Source organism: Solanum dulcamara, chromosome 2 (genome assembly GCF_947179165.1).
Source record: "Solanum dulcamara chromosome 2, daSolDulc1.2, whole genome shotgun sequence".
In the NCBI taxonomy this organism is placed as follows: domain Eukaryota; kingdom Viridiplantae; phylum Streptophyta; class Magnoliopsida; order Solanales; family Solanaceae; genus Solanum; species Solanum dulcamara.
In genome coordinates this window covers 25239815-25249271 of record NC_077238.1, presented here as the reverse complement: position 1 = coordinate 25249271, position 9457 = coordinate 25239815, and positions in this window count along the sequence as shown.

Sequence of the window (9457 nt, the reverse complement as noted above, 5' to 3'; positions counted from 1 at the left end):
GGTGGAAAGGATAGTTAATGTAAGGAAATAAAGAGTAATATGGAATTCCTTATGCACAAAAAAAATGGATATGAGCAGAAGAAATGATAAGGAAGTTCTAACAGAGGCACCCAAGATAGACATAAGTAACTGAATACGAGGACGGAACGAAAGGAAAATGTATAGTTATAAATTTAAAGAGGTAGTGAAACAACATGGTGTTAAGGTAGACCTATTGTTGAGGCAAGCGCGATATGTTATTGAGAAAGTGAGCATCAGGCAAACAACAAGGACGAAAGCTCATGAGGCATAAAGAAGTATTGTGTATACGTGACTCGACTACCAATAATTAGACTGGATCAGCACCTCATGATTATGTTAAGATATCGTACATGGGCGATCAAAGGTATGGATGATATAAAGGAAAGTATAGATATAGTGCAATATACCAAATGTGTTGGAAAAGAATCATAAGCATTTGAAAATTTTGAAATAAGGGCGTAAGGTAGGACACAAACAGATAGTGATATGGGAACACCCTAAAGGGGGGAAGTGGCTTTAAGTGAGATCCCATATTGGCATGAATTAACAAGATCTAAAATCCAACAGTGAACAGATAGAAGCCATGATACCTGAGACGGTGCTGATAATTATTAGTAAGGACCTTGAATAGTATAACATGACATAATGGGTGCATACAAAGGGGATGAATACGAAAAGAGAACCACAATGAGAACTTAAATATATTGTAAGGGATAGCCAGGCTAAACTTGACTAAGGGTTAAGATATTTGTAACAGAGTTACTGGCTACTGACATTGTGCTATATAAGTAGCAAAAGAGAGAGGATAAGAAATCTCTCCTATGATAGAATATGAGAGAACTTAAGAATAAGTAAAATAGGCGAAACAGGTATGACAAAATAAACTATAACTATGTGTCAGTACAAGGAAATATGTGGAGCAGAATATACCAAGAGAAAGAAAGACTATGATTAAAATTGAACGCACTCTCTACAAATTGTGCAAAAATAGTTATGCAACCTACAACTATTTGTATGCTAAGGATGAGATCAGGTGGTTACTTGGTAAAAACAATAAGAATTCAATAACAATAGGGTGATTGCAATATTTTGGATACATGAAAGGAAAGTATAAGATGGATTGAGGCAAAACTAGTGAGACATGACTAGTATTGAGGGCAGAAGCCATAGTGAGCCCTGACATCAACCGAAAGAGGTAAGAGATAATATAGAGTCTGCATGAAGACTAGTGTGGAAACACTATGGCATTTGTTAGGCTGATCTAAGTAACTACTTAGGTTCATGTAAAGATAGCAATATTATGTGGGGCAAGAGAACTAGAAACAAGATCTGAATGGAAGCACAATAGAATATGCCTAGAGTATTGCAAGTTGGGGAAAGAGAAATTGTATTATAACATAAACAGATTTTTGCATCAAAATCCTGGTAGCCTATTACACGAAATGGAAATCTCGACTTAGAAATGAAAAGTAGTTAATATAGATTATACTACAAGCTGACCTCGCATCCTAAAAAAGTGTGAGTTCAAATAGGTTATGGTAGATAGGCTGACAGAATCAACCCATTTTCTTCCAGTTAGGAAGACATATTCAGCTGAGGGTTATGCGAGATGATATATTAAGGAAACAGTAAGATTTCATGAAGTTCCCACATCTATTATTTTGAATAGGGAAGTTCAATTTATGGCTAATTTATGGCTAACTTCTGAAGATTATTCTAGAAGGGATTAGGAACATAGGTGAACCTTGGTACAATATTTCACCCCCATACTAATGGACATGCCGAGCGTACTATCCAGACACAAGAAGGTATATTACAGGCCTACATAATTAACTATAGGAGTAGTTGGGATGTCTATTTGCCACTTAGTAAATTTGCTTAGTGAAACACGATTGACAGGCCCAGACATGCCTCAACATATTTTTGAATCGACATAATTCATACACAGATAATCGAAGTTGACATTTAAGGCTTAAAGTTGAGGATTGAGCATATTTGAAAGAGGCACTGATGAAAGGTATAACAAAATTTGATAAGAAAGGGAAACTTGGCCCGAGATGTGTGGGTCCTTATTAGACCATTTATAGGATAGGCAGAGCTACCTATGAATTGGAACTACCATCGGATTTGAAAGTGGTACACCCAGTCCCTTAGGTGTCAAGTCTTCGCAAAGGTATAGGTGACCCTTCCAGAATAGTTCCTGTGGTGGAGATCCACAAAAAAAGGGTTATTCTATGAGGAACAACCTATCACCATAAGGGATCGACAGATTAAAAGGTTGCGAGCTAGGGATATGGCTTCTGTTAAAGTCTTGTGATGAAATAAGACTAAAGAAGAGTTGACCTGGGAGGCCGAAGAGGAGATGGAAAAGAGATATCTATACATGTTCCCTAGGTCTACAGGAAGTCTAAACTCCTAGATTATTTAAGTTGATGAATAAAAGGATTATGAGTGACAACCATTAAATCCTCATAAAACCTTATGAGACTAATTAACATTCGAGGACGAATGTTCTAAAGGGGGGAACGATATGATACCCCATGCGTTTGCACCTTGGGACATTGTCTTATGTCTCTTGAAAGGTACCACGTGATCTAGATTATCTACCACACTATCAAATAACTCTAAGGAAAGGAGAATGAGATACACCATAGGAGGGAAGGTTGGAAATAGGTCTAGAAGGGATTGGAAGGAGTTGGAGGCCGAATAATGAGTCATGGTACTCGACTTACTTGCGTAAGCTACCAACTTGGACGTCTTACATAACTAACCTACTTGAGTACACGTCGAGCTTAAGTAGCAAAGAATACATAGACTCTTAAAGTGAGACGAGATTACGAACCCACGGAAGAGAAATAAGGAGATGACGCACCTATTTGAAGCAAGTAGGTGATGCTCCTACTTGAAGAAAGTAAGTGACTCACCTGCTTGGGGTGGACCCCATTGCCACATGGTAGTATATGGGTTGCTGCATGGCGTGAGGTGGCACCCTAGAGAGATGCCATTTGTCACCTCCTAAGGAGGTGTATACATGTTTTATATTCTGGAGTATATTTCCTTTTCCGCATGTTTGTCCTTGGAAAAAAGAAGAGAAAAACCTTAGAAAGCTAGAGAGGAAGCTACGACTTTGGCTAGAAGAAGGTAAGTCCTCCATTTAGATCCATGAATTAATTATTTAAGGTATCCTATGATGATATAACGATGTTTAATAAAGTAAAACTTCTATTTGGGGTATCAAAAACGTGACACAAACAGTTTACTACGTTTCAGCACGTTAAGAGGACTTCCGAGGCAAACTTTGGCATGTTTTGGACAATGTAAGGTCTTTCCTTTAAAAGTGGAGTTAATAATATTGTTATGGAGTGTGTTAAATGTCTTGAATGAAGATGTAAATAAGAGAATTGCATAATTATGCTTGGCGTTAGAAACAAACTTAATTGAAGTCGTTCTAGGCGAGTTAAAGTTGTTAAGGTTGTATAGTGTTGTTGCGATTGTGGCATTGTCTTTGGATATGGTTTTATGCCATGTTGCAGGGATGGAACATGGGTTAAAAGAGGTGTGGTTGCTTCTGGTTGTAGCAACCTAACCCTCTGTTCCGCATGGTTAGAGATTTTATGGATTAACAATTGAAAACCTTATTTTGGTATCGTGATTTTGGGTGAATTACTTGGAGTTTTTATTGTGTAATATTGAAGTAAATTACTTGGATATATGCCGATGATTGTTGTTTTTTGTTTGCTGCTAAGGTTTGGGGGTTAAATTGGAAGTTCGGATAGGGCAAGTAATAGAGGAGATGCTGCCCAAATTTCATTAACTTCTAACTAACCAATAGACTAGTCGAGACTCATCAAGAAAGGCGAATAAGGAATTGGTTCCTATGGGTAGTTGGTGGTTGAATTACAAGATTGAAGGTCAAAGTTCACTAACTTTAGTATTACTTTCATGTTAAATAGGTTAAAGAAGTAACGAAGCAAGCTTGGATGCAAGTAGTCCATAACAGGTATGTGAAGCTACCCTTTCTTCTCTTTTGGCATGTCTTAGGTATAAGTGACAAATGATATGTGTATTAATCTTTGGGTAATTCTATTTATGAGCTCTGAATATGATGCATGACTCATAATTCTGGTTCACTTCTGAATGACATGTTTCTTAAGGTAGTTGAGTTATCACCCTCGAGCATTCTATATGTGTGAAATAGTAATTGGATGCATAGGAAGCATAAACCATAATTCTTATTCACTTCTTGATTTTAAAGTTCTTAAAGTAGTTGAACTACTACCTTCGAGTCTCCTATTTGATGAATAATAATTGAATACACAAGCTCCCCTCCCTAAAGGCTCTGAAATGATCAATGTCTCTAATTGCATAAACTGTGCCTCTGATTGCATAAGTTGAGTCTCTGACCACGTACGTTGTGTTTCTGATTGCATAAATTGTGTGGCATTATCTTGATGCATGTCTGTGATCTTTGAGGCCTAGCTGCTGCGAGCTTAATGACATCTAAAGGGGTACCTCGAATAATTACTCCCTGGGTCTTCAAGTGATTGTTCACTTGACTGTTTTATTGAGTCTCAAAGGATGACTTAGTTTCATATGGTTTTTCACTACTCTACTCATGCACACTGTAACCCATCTTCCTTCGAGTCCCATAAGGGGGCAGGACACGCGATCGTGCCTAGCTTTACTATTCATTCACTGAGTCTCGGGCCAACTATATATATATGTATAAAATATATGAGGATGAAATGCCGTATACGATGAAGTGAAGCATACGATGATGCCGTATGTGATGATGCTCATCACCGAGTCCCAGGCCGGATATATATATGATGAGATGATGGAAAATGTGGATCGGGCCATATGTTCCTCGACATTATTTTAAAATATTAATTGGTTCGTATGTTTCTCGACATTAATTTAAATTATTGATCAGGCTAAATGTTCCTCAGCATATTTTACTATGTGATAATGGTATCGAGTCCCATAGTGGGTCGGGTGCGGTACGACATGTACACTACTCTTTCACCGAGACCGTCACTAAAGGGATATGATAGATAGGCATACATAAGAGAACATAGTGAGGTACTTGTAATGTATGAAATGATGTTGTATACAATGGTATGATGCCGTATACAATGATATGGCAGTACCGAGTCCCACAGTGGGCCGGGAGTGATATGTGAGGATGATATACATGCCCTCTTTTTATAAGATGCAGGTATAGTGAATTATTAACTGTCATACTTGTTTCCTGCATCCCTATTTTAGTTGTTATCTCACTTATGTTATGTTATGCTTTATATACTCAGTACGTATATTGTACTGACCCCCCGTTCTCCGGGGGGCTGCATTTCATGCCCGTAGGTACAGCTATTTATATTGGAGATCCGCCAACTTAGGATTTCCACTCAGCTATGTTGGAAGTGCTCCACTATTCAGGGGCCTAACTTTTGATACTGGTCATTCGATATATATATTCATTTATTTAGGGGTACAACGGGGGCCCTGCCCCCCTATATGATACAGTTAATACTCATAGAGGTCTATAGACATGAGTATGTAGGTTGTTTGTGAGTTTGTTCAGTTGTAAATATTTTTATGTTATGGCAACCTTGTCGGCTTGCGTGCCCTTTCATGATATGATTTGAATGAAAGAGGCTACATATACATGAAAATGTTGTTACCTACTAGGGTTCTTGTGTATAGTTCTTATACTTGACAGTTATGTATATGGGGGTCTAGGTCGGACTCCAGTTGCGGCTTACAGGGTTGGGTCGTGACACAAAACCCATAACTTGAGTCTAAAGTATATCTTTAAGAACTGGAAAGTCTACTCCAAGGGAAGACTAAATCCACAGGTCAAAAAATAGCACTTAGACTAACTCTAATGTCACTCTACTACCAATGGAACTTCTAGAAAACTAAAATAATATGAGAATCTAACCCAAAATCAATAAAAACTAATTCCATGAGTCCATGTACCACTCCTCGAGTGCAAATATGAGTAAACCACCATAATCCAAAGAAAGCTAAACCGGTAGTTAGAGAAAAAAGCATATCAACCCTCTTCAAGAGTGACCAAAGTAAAACTTAACTACCGCAGTGAGCACTTCAAGCTAACCATAATAACACACGAACCACAAATCTTAAAGTAGGCAAGAGTTGTTGATTCCATGATTTACTTTGACTCCATCCTAATGGTGAGTCCTTTGAGAAGATTCCTCATCTCCAATGAAGACTATCATTTAGAAACCGCTAATGAACGCCACCACATATAAACCAAACCAAGAGTCTAACCCTCTTGACTAGCTGACACAACTAATGTAGAACATGCTCATAACTGAATTCCTGGTAATAATAGCTAAACACCCAAAGTTCTATAAATACCGAAAATACCCAAAGCTAACCTGATGTACCAATATTTAGCAAATGGGTACCCTATATCCACAATTACCCTTTTTCATCTAACGGCTTGTCGATCAAAACCATATTACTCTATCTCTTACATGAATCCCACATAATACTTCTGACCAAGTCATTTCTATACTTAGAACATTTTGAGGAAAGTCCAGTTCTAATCTTTCTAACTTAAATACAACTATCTGGTGTAATAAGACGTGAGGAGCAGAATTCACAACTTAACCACCAAATCCAAATGCCACGACGTCCATACAATAACCAACTAGGTAGGTCAAAAGAACAAAACGTCAACTTTACAACCTTAGGAACTAAAGATAAGATTAAGGCATAAAAAGGAATTAACAAGAGAGATTTGTCATAACCCATAAAAACTACACCTTTCTTTACACACTATCTTCACAACCCGCCTTTCACCTACTAACCAAGACATGTCAAGATGAGAATGTAGCCGCCAAATCCAAGTAAATTAAGATAGCAGAAATGAAGTGCTAATAAAGTGAAACCAAATATGCACAAAGATGAGCAACGCTATACGACAACCATTCCAAATAAGGAAATAATGAAAAACCCATCCACTACTAAAAAAATCAACTATGGGGGATAAACGTAAAAAACATATTGCCAAAAAAAGGTTTCACAACAAACAACAAATAGTCATTAAGTCACATACGCAAGTACGTGTATGAAAACCCAAATGCTCATATTTTGAGCAGTCAAGGGTAAAGGCAATAAAATATCACATTCATTCTAGGGATACCTTGGACATCAAGACACGACCTTCCTGTGGAATTGACAAATAGACCTTCTCTGTCCTTGAACTTAACATCTGCACTACCATTATAACATTGCGGGGACTACCCTTAGCTTACTATGCCAATGCCCTAGGGACCTGACGCTACCGAGCCTTTTGCCTGTGATGTGTGATTGTAGTACACTCTTTAGATAGATACCCTAACTCACCGTATGTATAACACTTCTTTCCCAATGCAACCCACTGAGATGAATGAGCTGAAGTAGTATGAGCCCCAAAACCAGAATGCCCAAATAGCAAACCCTAAGATATTTATCGTGAACTCTATACAAGGTAGGCACCATAACCTGCCACAAAACTTCTTAGAAGCTAAGGTGCTTCTGTAATAAGTTCTGTAGGTCGAGAAAGATGATGCCTACCTCAGGGTGAAATGCTTTCACCATTATACAAACGGTGAGGCCTCTTACCGCTACCTCTGTAAGTCTCTATACAGACATGCTTAATGGCTTCGCATAACTTACCACTTGAGGAAAAGTAGATCCAAATACTATTAAGTGCTCTGATGCTAAATGGAGGGGCTTGCTCAATCTACCAATAAACCCCTGAATCAACTCTCACTCAGTAGGAAACAAGGTGGGAGTCTGCTTGACCCGCTCAAGAAACCCAACCATATACTCAAAAACCAATGAAGAACCCTGCTAAAGACATATAGATCCAACTGTAGGCTGAAAACCACTCAATGCACCAAAATCTATGTATGTCAGCGATGAATCCTCATTGTTACACCTCACACTCTTAAGCTCGATATATCTCTTAAGTTTCTTAGAAGTTATTAAGTGAGTTGGATAATCTACTATTCTATCCAACAACTCTAAGTAAAGAAGAATGTGATGCCCCGAGGTAGGGAACATTGGAAATACGGTTATAAGAATTAAGAGGTAGGGAAGGTTTGAAATACGGTTATAAGAATTCATAGGCCGTTGGAGGCCAAGTAACGAGTCGTGGGACTCGAATCACCTACGTAAGGTACTAATTTAGAAGTCTTGCATACCTAGGATAGTTGAGTATATACAAAGCTTACATAGTAAGGATTACACGGGTTCTTAAAATAAGAAGAGATTACGAACCCACGGGGAAGAGGAGAAGATGGCGCGTGGCAGCAAGAGGAGGTTCCACGTGGCAGCCTAGGAAAGTGCCATATGTAAAGAGGTGACCCACCTTCTTGGGTCCAAGTTTGTGACCCACCTAGTTGGGCAAGGACACATGGTAGCCCCTACTTGGTTGCATGATTACGTTGGTCCAATAAGGATTGGACACATGTCACCCTATGGGGATAACACGTGTCACCTCCTAAGACATCATATATAAGTATGTATTGTGACTAAGTACCTCATTTATTATCCAAAATTTCAGCCAAGAAAAGAAAAGGGAGCCTAGAAACTAAGAGAGAAAAACGTAGAGAAGAAAGAAGGGCAGCCATGGTTTAGCAGAAACTAAGGTAAGTTTCCAAGTTTCTCTCCGTGAATTACTTACCTATGGTGTTAATTAATAATAGGGAGGTATATGTATCTTATGATGTCTACGGATTCATTTCTTTAGCCCTACACTTAGAAACTAGAAGAGAAAAAAGTTGGAGGGCAAGAAGAGGGAGCTACGGGTTTGGGGCTGCCAAAGTAAGCCTCCGAGTTTTGTTCCGTGAATTAATTATTTAAGGTATCCCAAGGGTATATAATTATGTTTTATAACATAAAATTCCAATTTGGGGAAGCTGGGAAGTTACACAAATAGCGCCCCATTTCAGCACATCAACAAGTTTCCGAGGTAGAGTTTTGGCAAATTTTGGCTAATTTTGGGTAAGGTAAGTTTTCTTCTTTCACTTTGGACTTTATGGTTTTGTTATGGAGTGTGTTACACTCCCTATAGTTGGCTTTAAATGTGAAAATGTCATAGAAATGCTTGACGTTGAAGATAATCTAAATTGGAGTCATTATAGTTGAATTATCGTCGAAGTAAAGTGTCGTGCTTGTGGTGTGATAATGCATGTATGTGGGGGTGTGTTTCAGGGACTAAATGTATTGTAAAATGGGTGTGGTTGCTTCTGGTTTCAGCCACACGACCCCTCGTTTCGTATAATTAAAGCTTTTGAGAAACAAAGACTAGAAACCCTATTTTGGTATCGTAATTTTCAGTAAGTTGTTCGGAGCTTATGTTGTGTAATGTTGCCATGGTTGAGTTGTACATGAGATGTAGGTTGTTGTTGTTGGT